This window comes from Telopea speciosissima, chromosome 11, assembly GCF_018873765.1.
Source record: "Telopea speciosissima isolate NSW1024214 ecotype Mountain lineage chromosome 11, Tspe_v1, whole genome shotgun sequence".
NCBI classification, from domain to species: domain Eukaryota; kingdom Viridiplantae; phylum Streptophyta; class Magnoliopsida; order Proteales; family Proteaceae; genus Telopea; species Telopea speciosissima.
In genome coordinates, this window is record NC_057926.1 from 45,864,491 (window position 1) to 45,878,858 (window position 14,368).

Genomic DNA, 14,368 nt, shown 5'->3' on the forward strand with positions numbered 1-14,368 from the left:
CTTCCACGACCTTCCCCTGACCCACGACCTCTACGAAAAACACCATTACCATGACTACTATCACCACCATTAACGACAAAGGCCAAATTATCCTTCAGAGAGGGAGTGGAGTCATGTTTGACTAGAGAAGAAGACACAACTCGTTGAATTATGCAACCAACCTCATTGATAGAAGGAATCTTCTAACCAGCTAATAATTGACTCTTAACAAGATGAAGGTCAAAATCCAAACCGAATAAGAACTTAGCAACAAGAAACTTTACCCGTTGAGAATTAAGAATATTAATGTTAGTGGAGAGTGACTGATGGACATTGAGTTCATCCCATATGCCTTTGAGTGTACTATAGTAATCACCAATGGACTTCCCATTCTGCTTGAAGGAGAAGAATTTTTTTTATACAGATCATATATTGGATATTTTTTTTCTCGAGAAAACTCTTTTTGAGTTGATCCCGGACCCGTTTTGAAGTCTTATATATGAAACATAACATTGGCAGCCATAGAGAGTTCCATATTATTGTTCCAGAACCAACAAAGTAGAGTAGGGCGCACGATAGTAGGGGCAGGGCGGAAGTAGAGGATCCGGAGACCCAAGAGTCTGTATTGTGAACAGAATAGGCAAAACCATGGGCTCTCACTTATATTTATAGTAATCAATAGTACACAAACCGACTTCAGAACTTAAAAGTAAAGTACCTAAAGGACCCTGACTAACTCAGCTATCAATTAAGCAATACAAATTACAATAGAAATAACTACACACAAACCATAGGCCTGTGGGCCTATACATAAACTAACACTTAAAACATTATGAAATAGAAACCTTGATGGACTATCTTTATCAAACACCATCTAATTTATTATCTATTTATAGAATTCAAGGATTGAGTAGCTGTAAACTTGAGAAACAATTCTTAAACCTGCAAATCCAGCAACTTGAGCCAATGCCTTAAATTCACTCTCTGTTCGTTCCTTTCCTCCTAGTTGAGCCAACTTCATAATGTCCATTTGGAAGATGTTGTGAGCTAGGAGACTACTCTTGGGTTGTCACACCCCGGCCCGGTTATTAAGGGCCAAGTGTGGCGGGATGTCTCTGACATCCAACCAATCCCCAAGGATCACAAGTGCAGTACCCTATCCACAATCATTGCTCACAGATACAGTAATCAGAGGCAGCGAAAACAATTTAATTAATAGAGATAACATCATTAGTAAGAGAAATCTAAATGATATTTCATTTATATAAATGATAAGACTTGTGATACAACTATACAGTTCTCAAAGGTAGCACAGAGTAAAAATATACAAGAAAATATTCTATATATAAAGCATTTATAAAGCATAAAAGAGTGGGGAGGTAGCCTAGACTAGCGGGCCAAGATCAGGAGGTTGCCCAATCATCACGTGCGCACGAAGTATCGTGCACTTCAAACTCCAGTGCCATAAATCCAACATTAGAAGTAACTAAATCACCTGAAAAATAAGGATATCCACAGGGGTGAGCTCTCAACTGAGCCCAGTAAGGGGGGTACAAGCATACAAACACAATAAATCCATGATGCATGTGCTAAACTAACATGTTCCTAGCACAGATACTAAGTCTCATGGGGTATAAGTACTACTACTAGTGGTAGATGCTAACCTTGATTCCTGAACTAACCCTTCGGTCACCCGAGCGAAACCATTCTACCACGGTGAGGATCCGCCAGTTCCGGAACTAACACATCGGACCCTGACAGACCCCCAAATGATCAACCCTGCCTGTTTATTCCCATAGCGGAATTAGGGACCCGCTAACATAGGACAGAAGATGGCATCCCGGAACTAACACATCGGTCTCTGCCACGCGTTGTCCAACACCTTTCCCCCTGTTGGTAAGGGGCGCAGTACTGGGTAATGAATATCCACCTAGCCCAGTGCAGTCTAAACATGATGAGGCAAGTATGATCTGAGTTATAAATTACCGAATTCCATCATCATAAATTCACATCATATAAATAATCAATGCAAATGCAACGCAGTATGTCTTTGTGCAACCTATTTTACATGCAGTCTAATGCATTAAATAAAAGCTAGAAAACTACATGCTCCAGGTATAGAGGTAATGATGCATGAGCATGGCATTCAGCATAAAGTTGAAATTAATGTGATAAACACGCAGAAAATTAAGGTCGAATCCCCTTACCTGTAGTTGTAGCTAGCCTAGGTGAATAAACTCCAATAGGCAGGCAAGAACAGACCAAGACAGTCCTATGAGACAAGAATATTATAGATTAGTTATAGAAGAAATTCTAGGTCAGTTACCCACCAACAATCCAATGAATCGACTAGAAAACAGTAGAAACAGCCCTAAACAACATACCAAACACCATGCAATAGGTTCTGGGATGGTCCAAGGTCAAGTCCCAAGGGGTCTATGTCATAAGGGCACAAAAATGGGGGAAGCTGAATGCAGACTTCCAGGGAGTCGGTCAACCGCCCCTAGGCCTGCAACAGCATCCGGGCCAGTGTCCGAATTTGGGGGTTTTGCTCCAATTGCATGGATCCTTGCATGCAAGGCCCTAATTTGATGATTTAGCACCAATTCAAGGTGGGTCAGTCTATTTGGGGCTCCAATTTCATATTTGGCTTCCTAATTTAGGGATTTCATAATTTAAACCTAAATTAGTTGACTTAGGGTTTATGGTTTGCCATTAGAAATAGCAACTGGACTGATTAGAGGTACAACCATGAAGATTCAGGCATAGTTGAACCTAAACAGCACCAAACAGTAAGAAATTAGGTGGAACCTCCACTGTTTAAGCTTGGATTAAAAGCTTTAATGGCAGAAATCTATTTAGGCATAGTCTTGGCTGAAATTATATCAAATTTAGAGGAGGAGGAAATGGAAACAACAGGGATTCTCAGAGCTTACCTGAAATCAGTAGCAAGAAGGGACGATGGCAGCCTTGTAATGGAGGTTTCAAGTCCAAAATCGGATGAGGGAGCTAAGCTTTCAAGAGCAGCCCAAATTTCTCTCCTCTTCTCTTCTCTTTTCCTCTTTCTTTCTCTCTCCTAAGTTGGAATGAATTTTCAGTTTTCTCTAACTTTGTAAAGTGATTTATAAATAGTATAAGAGAAGTTATATATATATATATATATATATATATATATATATATATAGGATACTTAACCACTAAGGGGTAGAACCGTCTTTTGGTCATAAATTATTTCTAAAATTGATTCTTTTGTATTTATTACCTTATTCCAGCTACAGAATGATGTCATGCGACATTAGGGATGATCCGGATACAGGTAACTGTCCGGAATTACATTCTCCACTGGGGAACTGGGTCCTACAGAGGCAATTTTACTAAAATACCCTTCTAACTCTATTTGATTGTACAAAACGTTATATAAATATATTTTAAATTATACTTACATTGAGTTTCATTATGAGGGAGGTCCTGCAACCTGTCCAGCTAGTAGACCCAACACAGGTAGCTCTGGTGCGGAGTCCCACAAGGTAAAAATGACTATTCTGCCCCTAATACACTAATTAATTAAAAATACAACATACATACATATAAAATGGGATTCTTACCTGGGATTCGGCCTAAGACAGAGAGAGGCTTCGCAGGCCATCAATCCAGCATGCCACGCTTATGTATTGTCTTCCGCTAGACACCTCAGACTCATTTAAGGCCACGATAGTTGGCTGATCGGAATGCCTTTACAGGCGAGTCATGAGATAGGTCTGAATTTCTTAATCAAGACAGCCCACAACTTAGAGGCTAGTATGGGCAAAGTTGAACCAGAACTTGAAATCACACAGATTCCAAAAGTTCAAATTTATTCAAAAATTTGACCTGGATTTCACATTCTCCCATCGTATAAGAATTTCATCCTCGAAATTGATGCACCTAGCAATCCGAACAGTTGAGGTTACTTCAACAGCATCATGACTTAGATCCTTAAGTCGTTTCCTGTTTTGGGTATCGTACAATCTATAGGTCGATGGCTTTTGTTGACCTTTTTTGGGTCAGACAGTATTCTAAACCGACCAAAGACATTATCCTCTTTTTCAAAACTCTCCTATTCTTTCCCTAAACACACAAGAATATACAAGAGGAGGGGTCCTAGAGTATCTAAGATAACTTGGGAACAATTCATTACAAGGCTCAGTCACCATATCGACAAAGTACCTAAACCTAAAAATACAAGGAAAATATTCTCATTATTATTATTATTATTGTCATTATTTTTGTTCTTCTTATTCTTTAGTGTTCATTTCTATTCATGTTCATTATATTTTCATATAATTCGATTATTATATTTTATCAATATTTTTAGGGTTTAGGTTGTAGTGTATAGGTATGTATAATTCTTGCTTATAGGGTTTGTCATTATGAAGACTTCCACTTCTGGTTATGCAATACCTAACTCAATTGTAGGATGAATTGAAAAATTGATGGAATCCCTATTGCTCACTCCCAACAACGGAGGGGACATTCGGGGACCTATTACCCCACTCATACCTATTGTTGAGCAAAGTTTTGCCACATCCTTCAATTCCAACTTCTTTTTTTTCAATTGTTCTTAGCTTTTATTGCATTATGTTTAAAAGTGAAGGAATTTAAAAATTTTAAGACGGGCTTGTTATTTTAATGCCTATAAAGCGTTTGACTGGATGCCTAAACTAGCATTCCTAGGTCTTTTATTTTTGCTTACTTATCCTAGATACTCAATATATAACTCTATTTTGAGATGCAAAGGCATGACAAACTATCATGGCGAGTTCCTAAAAAGAAACATTAGCATCATATAGTACTTTGCATATATTACAATTACATAAGCAACCAAATCATGCACTATATTCATTATTAATAATTATGATAACACAAGAATGCACATCTTAGTGTCATAATGTATTTAGTTTCTCTCTCTATTCACACTTACTACATTAATATATATACTTTTAATACATATATATATACACATTTATATACAATATGCATGTTTAATCTTATTTTATTTTCTATATATTTCATTATTTTGATGTAACACAGGTTCTATTTATTTATTTTATTTTTAAAACCATTTGGGTGGGCCGAATGCAAAGTCTAATTGGGGCGGATGCGCAGGAAAATGATCCGGATGCATCCGGGAGTGGAGTCAGTAGCTCAATAAGGAATTTGGGTGTACCGGATTCAGACCTAAACTGTCCCGGATTCAGACACCAATTCAGCCGGATCGTGCGTCAGGCAAAATAGGCTTTATAAAATCCACTCAAAACACATCAAACTTTATTTCTTTCTCTTCACTAACACTTTCTAACTTATCCTAAGGTTATTCTAGGGTTCCTATAACACTAATAAGAGCTTAAATCATAAGATCTACTCCTCCACATCTAAAGTAAGTGTTCTAAACTTAAAAATTTTGTACATTTATTTGTTCTTCTTCTCAAAACCTAACTATGGCTCAGCATTTTTCCTAGATTTTAGATAAATATTTACTCTTTTACTCCATTAACATGTATTTCTTTTATTCTTTGTTGAACTTTATGCATTTCTTATATTTTCTTCCTTTCATCTTAGGTTTTAGCTAAGGTACATTGTTGATTCTTATTAAGTTTTTAAAGTTTACTCTATGTTTTGCATGTGTTCTATCTAATGCTATATTAATGTACTATGATTCCTACAAAATTAGTTTACCTAGACATATTGATAGGCTTCCTACCTTAGTACCTAATAGATTTAACAATCTTACCTCAAATTTTGTTGTTGTCCTAGACTTTACCTAAATAATTTTCTTCTTAAATTTGCAGCATTTACCATAAATGACTACAACTCAAGGCCGTGGAGGGAGAGGTAGAGGTGCAGCTACAGTTTCAGCTGAATTCAACCCAAGGATCATCCTGAAAGTGGAAGAAGAAAGGAATGTAATCTTGGTTGACCATATCCCATTCAAGGTTCAGGAAAGATTTGAGAAACTAGGGTGGTTATCCATGCTACAATCGGAGACACATTATTACCCTCGATTGGTGCAATTCTTTTTTAGCAATCAATCTTACCGGTATGAAGAAAAAGAGTTCATCATCAACTCTTATGTGAAAGACATGCCCATTTCTTTCAGCACAGCCTGGTTAGCTAATATTCTGAAGATATCATATGAAGGGGAGTGGAGGTACTGCCCTCCAAGTGCTGATGCATCTGAGTTCCTGGCTGATGAAGAACAGGAATGGGTATATTCACTAATGGCAAGTTCTATGAGAGGATGAAATCTGAGTTGAACTTGCTTCCACAGCCCGTGTCTTATCTAGAATTTGTGGACACAATGTAGTCCAAAAGAGTGCTCACCGAACTGAGTTATCCACAATACAGATCCTTGCCACATACTGTCTCTATATAGGATACTAGATCTGCCTTCTTGATGCCATCATGCGTACCATGGCACACCTGCATGATAACCCTGGGCGTGGAAATCTGTTACTGGGGAGGCTACTCACCAAGGTATTTCCCAGATTTGGTGTAAACCTATTGAATGAGGAGGCTTCGGGGGTGAAGTCTCCGAATATCAACCGGATTACCCGAGTGAAGATGGGTATAGAACTTCCACCTTTTTCTCCAGAGCTTGGTCATCCTGACTGTACCGATATGGTACAGACTACTGATGCTGAGGATGCTACAGAGAGAGGACACACAGAGGCACGTAGAGATCCACTTCCTCCTCCTTGACACCCTTCACATGGTCATGCGGGTGCTTCTTCCTCTTCTGTTGCGGCTGTTCCTGTAGATGGTACTCCCTGGGGACAACTCTTTAGCCGATTTGAGGGCTTAGAGAGATCCATGGCATAGGAATTTGATGGCATGAGAAAAGACTTCACTCATGTTAGCAGCCGTGTCTAGGCAGTGGAGACCCTGGGACTTGTGGGTTATGGGCCCACCACCACCACCATGGCAGTGATGACTTATGCATCCTAGTCTAGCTTTTACTTTACTTTCCTTAGTTGTTCTTTGTTAAACCTTGTACTTAAAGTCTGTAAAAAGTTGTAACCATTGTACTAAAGACTCAGCTTATTTATAAAGTTTTTAATTGTCTATTTAATATCTCTTGTGTTGTACAATCAAATTTTTTTCTACTTTAGTTGTAGTTTTTAGTTGAAACTTTTATTTATCCCAAGTAGACTCACCTTCAGATCAATGAGTCTAAGAGCTGCTATACTGTGAACTTGATTGTAAATAGGAGTAGAGCACACAGGCTCTGATACCACTTAAATGTCACACCCCGGCCCGGTTATTAAGGGCCAAGTGAAACGGGATGTCTCTGACATCCAACCAATCCCCAAGGATCACAAGTGCAGTACCCTATCCACAATCATTGCTCACAGATACAGTAATCAGAGGCAGCGAAAATAATTTAATTAATAGAGATAACATCATTAGTAAGAGAAGTCTAAATGATATTTCATTTATATAAATGATAAGACTTGTGATACAACTATACAGTTCTCAAAGGTAGCACAGAGTAAAAATATGCAAGAAGCTATTCTATATATAAAGCATTTATAAAGCATAAAAGAGTGGGGAGGTAGCCTGGACTATTAGGCCAAGATCAGGAGGTTGCCCAATCATCACGTGCGCACGAAGTATCGTGCACTTCAAACTCCAGCGCCGTAAATCCAACATTAGAAGTAACTAAATCACCTGAAAAATAAGGATATCCACAGGGGTGAGCTCTCAACTGAGCCCAGTAAGGGGGGTACAAGCATACAAACACAATAAATCCATGATGCATGTGCTAAATTAATATGTTCCTAGTACAGATACTAAGTCTCATGGGGTATAAATACTACTACTAGTGGTAGATGCTAACCTTGGTCCTGGAACTAACCCTTCGGTCACCCGAGCGAAACCATTCTACCACAGTGAGGACCCGCCAGTTCCGAAACTAACACATCGGACCCCGACAGACCCCCAAATGACCAACCCTACCTGTTTATTCCCATAGCAGAATTAGGGACCCGCTAACATGGGACAGAAGATGGCATCCCGGAACTAACACATTGGTCTCTGCCACGGGTTGTCCAACACCTTTCCCTCTGTTGGTAAGGGACACAGTACTGGGTAATGAATATCCACCTAGCCCAGTGCAGTCTAAACATGATGAGGCAAGTATGATCTGAGTTATAAATTATCGAATTCCATCATCATAAATTCACATCATATAAATAATCAATGCAAATGCAACGTAGTATGTCTTTGTGCAACCTATTTTACATGCAGTCTAATGCATTAAATAAAAGCTAGAAAACTACATGCTCCAGGTATAGAGGTAATGATGTATGAGCATGGCATTCAGCATAAAGTTGAAATTAATGTGATAAACACGTAGAAAATTAAGGTCGAATCCCCTTACCTGTAGTTGTAGCTAGCCTAGGTGAATAAACTCCAATAGGCAGGCAAGAACAGACCAAGACAGTCCTATGAGACAAGAATATTATAGATTAGTTATAGAAGGAATTCTAGGTCAGTTAGCCACCAACAATCCAACAAACCGACTAGAAAACAGTAGAAACAACCCTAAATAACATACCAAACACCATGCAATAGGTTCTGGGATGGTCCAAGGTCAAGTCCCAAGGGGTCTATGTCATAAGGGCATAAAAATGGGGGAAGCCGGATGCAGACTTCCAGGGAGCTGGTCAACCGCCCCTAGGCCTGCAACAGCATCCGGGTCAGTGTCCGAATTTGGGGGTTTTGCTCCAATTGCATGGATCCTTACATGCAAGGCCCTAATTTGATGATTTAGCACCAATTCAAGGTGGGTCAGTCTATTTGGGGCTCCAATTTCATATTTGGCTTCCTAATTTAGGGATTTCATAATTTAAACCTAAATTAGTTGACTTAGGGTTTATGGTTTGCCATTAGAAATAGCAACTGGGCTGATTAGAGGTACAACCATGAAGATTCAAGCATAGCTGAACCTAAACAGCACTAAACAGTAAGAAATTAGGTGGAACTTCCATTGTTTAAGCTTGGATTAAAAGCTTTAATGGCAGAAATCTATTTAGGCATAGTCTTGGCTGAAATTATATCAAATTTAGAGGAGGAGGAAATGGAAACAACAGGGATTCTCAGAGCTTACCTGAAATCAACAGCAACAAGGGACGATGGCAGCCTTGTAATGGAGGTTTCAAATCCAAAATCGGATGAGGGAGCTAAGCTTTCAAGAGCAGCCCAAATTTCTCTCTTCTCTTCTCTTTTCCTCTTTCTTTCTCTCTCCTAAGTTGGAACGAATTTTCAGTTTTCTCTAACTTTGTAAAGTGATTTATAAATAGTATAAGAGAAGTTATATATATATATATATAGGATACTTAACCACTAAGGGGCAGAACCGTCTTTTGGTCATAAATTATTTCTAAAATTGATTCTTTTGTATTTATTATCTTATTCCAGCTACAGAATGATGTCATGCGACATTAGGGATGATCCGGATACGGGTAACTGTCCGGAATTACATTCCCCAATGGGGAACTGGGTCCTACAGAGGTAATTTTACTAAAATACCCTTCTAACTCTATTTGGTTGTACAAAACGTTATATAAATATATTTTAAATTATACTTACATTAAGTTTCATTATGAGGGAGGTCCTGCAGCCTGTCCAGCCAGTAGACCCAACACAGGTAGCTCTGGTGTGGGGTCCCACAAGGTAAAAATGACTATTCTGCCCCTAATACACTAATTAATTAAAAATACAACATACATACATATAAAATGGGATTCTTACCTGGGATTCGGCCTAAGACAAAGAGAGGCTTCGCAGGCCATCAATCCAGCATGCCACGCTTATGTGTTGTCTTCCGCTAGACACCTCAGATTCATTTAAGGCCACGGTAGTTGGCTGGTCGGAATGCCTTTACAGACGAGTTATGAGATAGGTCTGAATTTCTTAATCAAGACGGCCCACAACTTAGAGGCTAGTATGGGTAAAGTTGAACCAGAACTTGAAATCACACAGATTCCAAAAGTTCAAATTTATTCGGAAATTTGACTGGGTTTCACATAGGTGCTTTAGGAACTACAGACTCGACAGCAATCACTTTTCCGGCCACCAGTGTCTGGTAGTGCTTCCCAGAAAATCTTCAACAATTTTAGGCATTTCTCATCGTTCAAGACATGAAGTATCCACTGCAAAACAAATTTTTTTTAGTTCAGAAAGTTTCTTGCCTATCACATGATCAAGACTTTAGAATATATGATAAATGAACAAGACTGAATCCTTAAAAGGTTTGGGATTAATGGAAAAACCTTAAGGTTTTGCCCTTGCCTCTCATTAATGGCGGTATATGAAATTCTGTTTTTAGGTTTTATAAAAAATAGATTCATTGATCTATTGTTCTTGTTTCTTGACAGTATTTGAACCAAAGAATCAACTTGTTTCTGTGAAGCATGGCTCTGAGCTCGAACAAGGCTTGGACTGAGATATCTTGGCGTCGGGCTATTTTAACATATATTATATTATATATGATGATAATAAGTGGTATAAATAGTTTATTATATTGTTATTTTCTCTAAAATTGATAATTTTCTTCTCGGCCTAGTCTAGCCTATGCATCTCCTTTCCCTCTCCCCATTAACAAGGTCAATTAGGGTCAGCCCGGCTCAACCCTGAGGGTGGGTCAGGGTCGGGTCGAGCCTAGTCCCAGGTAAGGGGACTCAAGGTTGGACTAGGGTTTTATAAAGCCTGACCCAACTCAACCCTGTTGTAGCCCTAGTTGTTTCAATAATATTGGAACCAAAGCATAAATGTTTATAAAAAAAATCAATACTACCTTCACGAAAATGGCATCTCCTTTCGAAACATTGACAAACATGTCTCCTTCAACATGCTCAACACCTAACAACATAGTGAAACCTTGATTCATCAATGAGATCAAGTAAAACCAAATCAATGAAGAAGCCAAAGGGAAAATTTGAAATTTTTATGAATAGCCACTAAGCTCATTTCCAAACACCATGGATCCCCCCCCCCCAGTATTAAAATCCTCTGCGATGCGGCGCAGGGCAGTCATCCACAAAGACAGCCAAAGGCCATGTGTGCCATGTGTGCCCCTGGCCCTCTGCTGTACCGTCGGATGTGCACTGCTACCCCGTTGGTACTGCAGAGGATCCTACCTCCCCACCCCCACCCCCCTCCCCACCCCCACCCCCAACAAATTGTTTTTCTTACCAGGATAGGATGGTGCAGCTATTACCACATGAGGCAAGTCAAAGTTGATTCCCTTGATTGTAGGATACTTGGAAATGATAAGGTTTAGAGTAACTCCATACCCACCACCAACATCAACTACCACCTTTAGGCCCTCAAACCCCTTGTAAGTCTCAAGAATCTTTTTCATAGTTACCATAGTGATATTGTACATAGCTTTATTGAAGACCTTATTAAATATAGGTTCCTTGCTGAGATAATCAAAGAAGTTCATCCCATGGGCCTTCTCAAATGGGGTTCCTCCTTCAAGAACTGCATCTTTCAAATGGTACCTATATTATGTATAAATTAATTAGAATCATAATTAAAACTCATTCCTACTTATATATGAAGAAGGAGAAGAAGAAAAGTTAAAAACTAACCAACTTTCAATGAGGGCTTTTTCCATTAACAGCAACGCAAAGGGAGCAAATGAAACCTCTTCTTGTTGCTTGCTAGGAACTTGCTCACAGGTGCTAAGCCATATAATCTTATGACCTGACCATTCTCTTGGGTTACCAAAGAACATTTTAAGATGGAGTAGCTCGAAAGGAGGCGAAGTATATGATCGATCATGACTGGGGCATCTGGGTTTTGTGTAGGCTTGTAAACGGATCGGATTCGGCTCGGATACGGATTGGATGTAATCGGATTCGGATATTTCTTGGTCGAATTCGGATACCTCTAAACGGATTCGGATGGATTCGGATGCGGATCGAATTCGGATTATCGACCATCCGTTTACACCTCTGCCTTGTGTAACCCGAACCTTCCTCCCCCTAGTGGATACAATTCACTCTCAATCCATAGTTTTAGATCATGATTCTCTTTTCCTCATATTCTAGAACCTGTTGAATTTTCAAAAACCCTCAAGATCATTATTTAATTAACTTTTTATAATTAAGTATTCGGATTCGGATTTTTATAGGAGTATTCGGATTTTTTTTCGGATATCTCTAAACGAATTCGGATGCTCCAAAATAGATACAGATGCAGATCGAATTCGGATTTTCGATTATCCATTTACAACCCTAGTTTTGTGTGGGAAGATGAGAAGCAATCTCTGCAGGGGAGAGGAAGTTACCAGCTGCAGTCCCAAACTTGGCTATGATCTCTAGCAAATCAAGCTCAATTGCAGCTCTTAGTACCATGGGCAGGATTGAAGCACTTGCAAGTTGCATTGCAAATAAGCAATCTTCCTCTTCATTTGAGTTCTTGGGATGGGATTCTGGACTACTACTACTCATGGTTGGCTTTTGCTCTACTTGGAAGGAAGAGTTCGAGCTTAATTTGTTATATAAGCTTATCTGCCTTACTGGTTTTATGTGATGAAATAGTTGGATACGTTCCCCTCACCTTTGTGGCTAAGATTTTAGACATGAAAATTAAATGGATCCAGATCTTCTACCACGCGGGCTGCCTGTCCTGCCGTGCTGCACAGACACAAGGCGGTGTGTATTGATCGTCTTACCCCTGCCCGATCGCCTTGCTCGAGTGGGGGTAAGGCGGTCATTGCACGTGGACACGTGGTCCTGTGTTTGCGCAGCACAGGCAGGACAGGGCAACGGGCCGTAGAAGATTTGTATTGATGAAAAATGATTTACTTTTTCCTTCTTTCGATTGTAAATGTATGATAATTGAGAATGAATCATTTGCACGTATCAACAGATGAACGTACATGTGAGAGCAACCACCTGTTCTATTTTAGCCATTTACAAGGGGAGGAGGGGTTTTTATTGAAACAAAATCAAAATGTGATTGACTCTGTACGTTCACCTGTTGGTAAATGCAGAGGATCCGAACTCTGACAATTTCCCATTTCTGGAGGAAAATAGGATCGTAGCCAAGGTTCGTAATCTTGGTCTCAGATCGGGAAAATCTCCCCGATTGAATTGGTATTCCCTGAGATCAACATGGGTAAAATGGTAATAAAAATATTTTCTTTAATGACAAAAAGGGTTAAAAGACCGGTCCGATCTGCTGACCCGATCCTGATACCAAGATTACAAACCGTGCTGGTCATAGGAGCCAAAAAAGGGCAAAAAGCTTTGATTACGTGGTGTTGTAATCAAAGAAAAGTAATAAAAGTCCAAGAGCCAATCACCATAAAGCCTGTTGTCTTTTGTTTTTTCGTAAAACCCATAATACTTCGGATATTTACGTTTCAATCGATCTGCATTATGGAGTTTGGCTGTTTTGAAAGAAAACAGCAAAAGCCGGTGGTCCTGCACTCCTGCTACGGTAGGTGCTTAATTGAAATTGGAAAAGTTTAATCCAATTTCCAACTTGATTTTGCCCATTTACATGATTGACATGTCGGTTGGATTGACGTTTGCCAGTTGAAGTGCATGCCTTCAAAGGAGGTCAAGGGATTGATTTGAATCCAGATCGTCTACGGTCTGCTGCCCATAGCAGCCATAGCAGCGTACTAATGAGGCATGGCACAATGACCACCTTACCCTTGCTTGGGCAAGGCGTTTGGATAGGGGTAAGGCGGTCATTGCATTGTGCCTCATTAGGGCACTACTATGGCTGCTACGAGCAGGTAGGCCGTAGACGATCCTGATCGGATTGATTCTCCTGGTTGTATAATTGTGTCAGAAAAAAAATAAGGGTGTCAAATGGCTAGGTTGAGCCGGGCTTGGCCTTAACCTGAGCCCAACCCTAGCAACCTTAACTGAAACCCAAGCCCAATCCGGCCCTATCGGGGCCCAGTATACTTTCAATTCAACCCAACCCTGCCAGCTTGCCAGGGGTTTCCAAGCCCAGGCCAGCCCTGATTGGCTTGAATAGTGAACAGTTCATCATACCCCCCAGATATATTTTGTACTGTATTCAGAAATATGAGCTTATTAAAAAAGTCCTAAACCCTAGACACGAGAGTAATGAATTTTGCAGTTACAGGGTATGAATTCAGCGTACCCTTTTCAAATGTTGGTAACAAATAAGGTTACTTATTTGAAAAACTGGGTTTTTGACAAATGTCCCCCTAAAAATGCCCATTTGTCCAAATGTTCCTTTACAACTTTTCTAATTGCAAATGCCCCTTTAATTTCAAAACATTGTAGCCTTTTGGTTCAGTCTGGGATGTTCAACGTTAGTTTTAGGGAATCTAATGATCAAAATGCCCCTCTGA

At 39.6% G+C, this 14,368-nt stretch overlaps 1 pseudogene; it reads right to left on the reverse strand.

Annotated features, from left to right (window-relative positions):
• Nucleotides 1-854: 854 nt before the first annotated feature.
• LOC122645212 lies at nucleotides 855-12,494 on the reverse strand (annotated as a pseudogene).
• Between the last annotated feature and the right edge of the window lie 1,874 nt (nucleotides 12,495-14,368).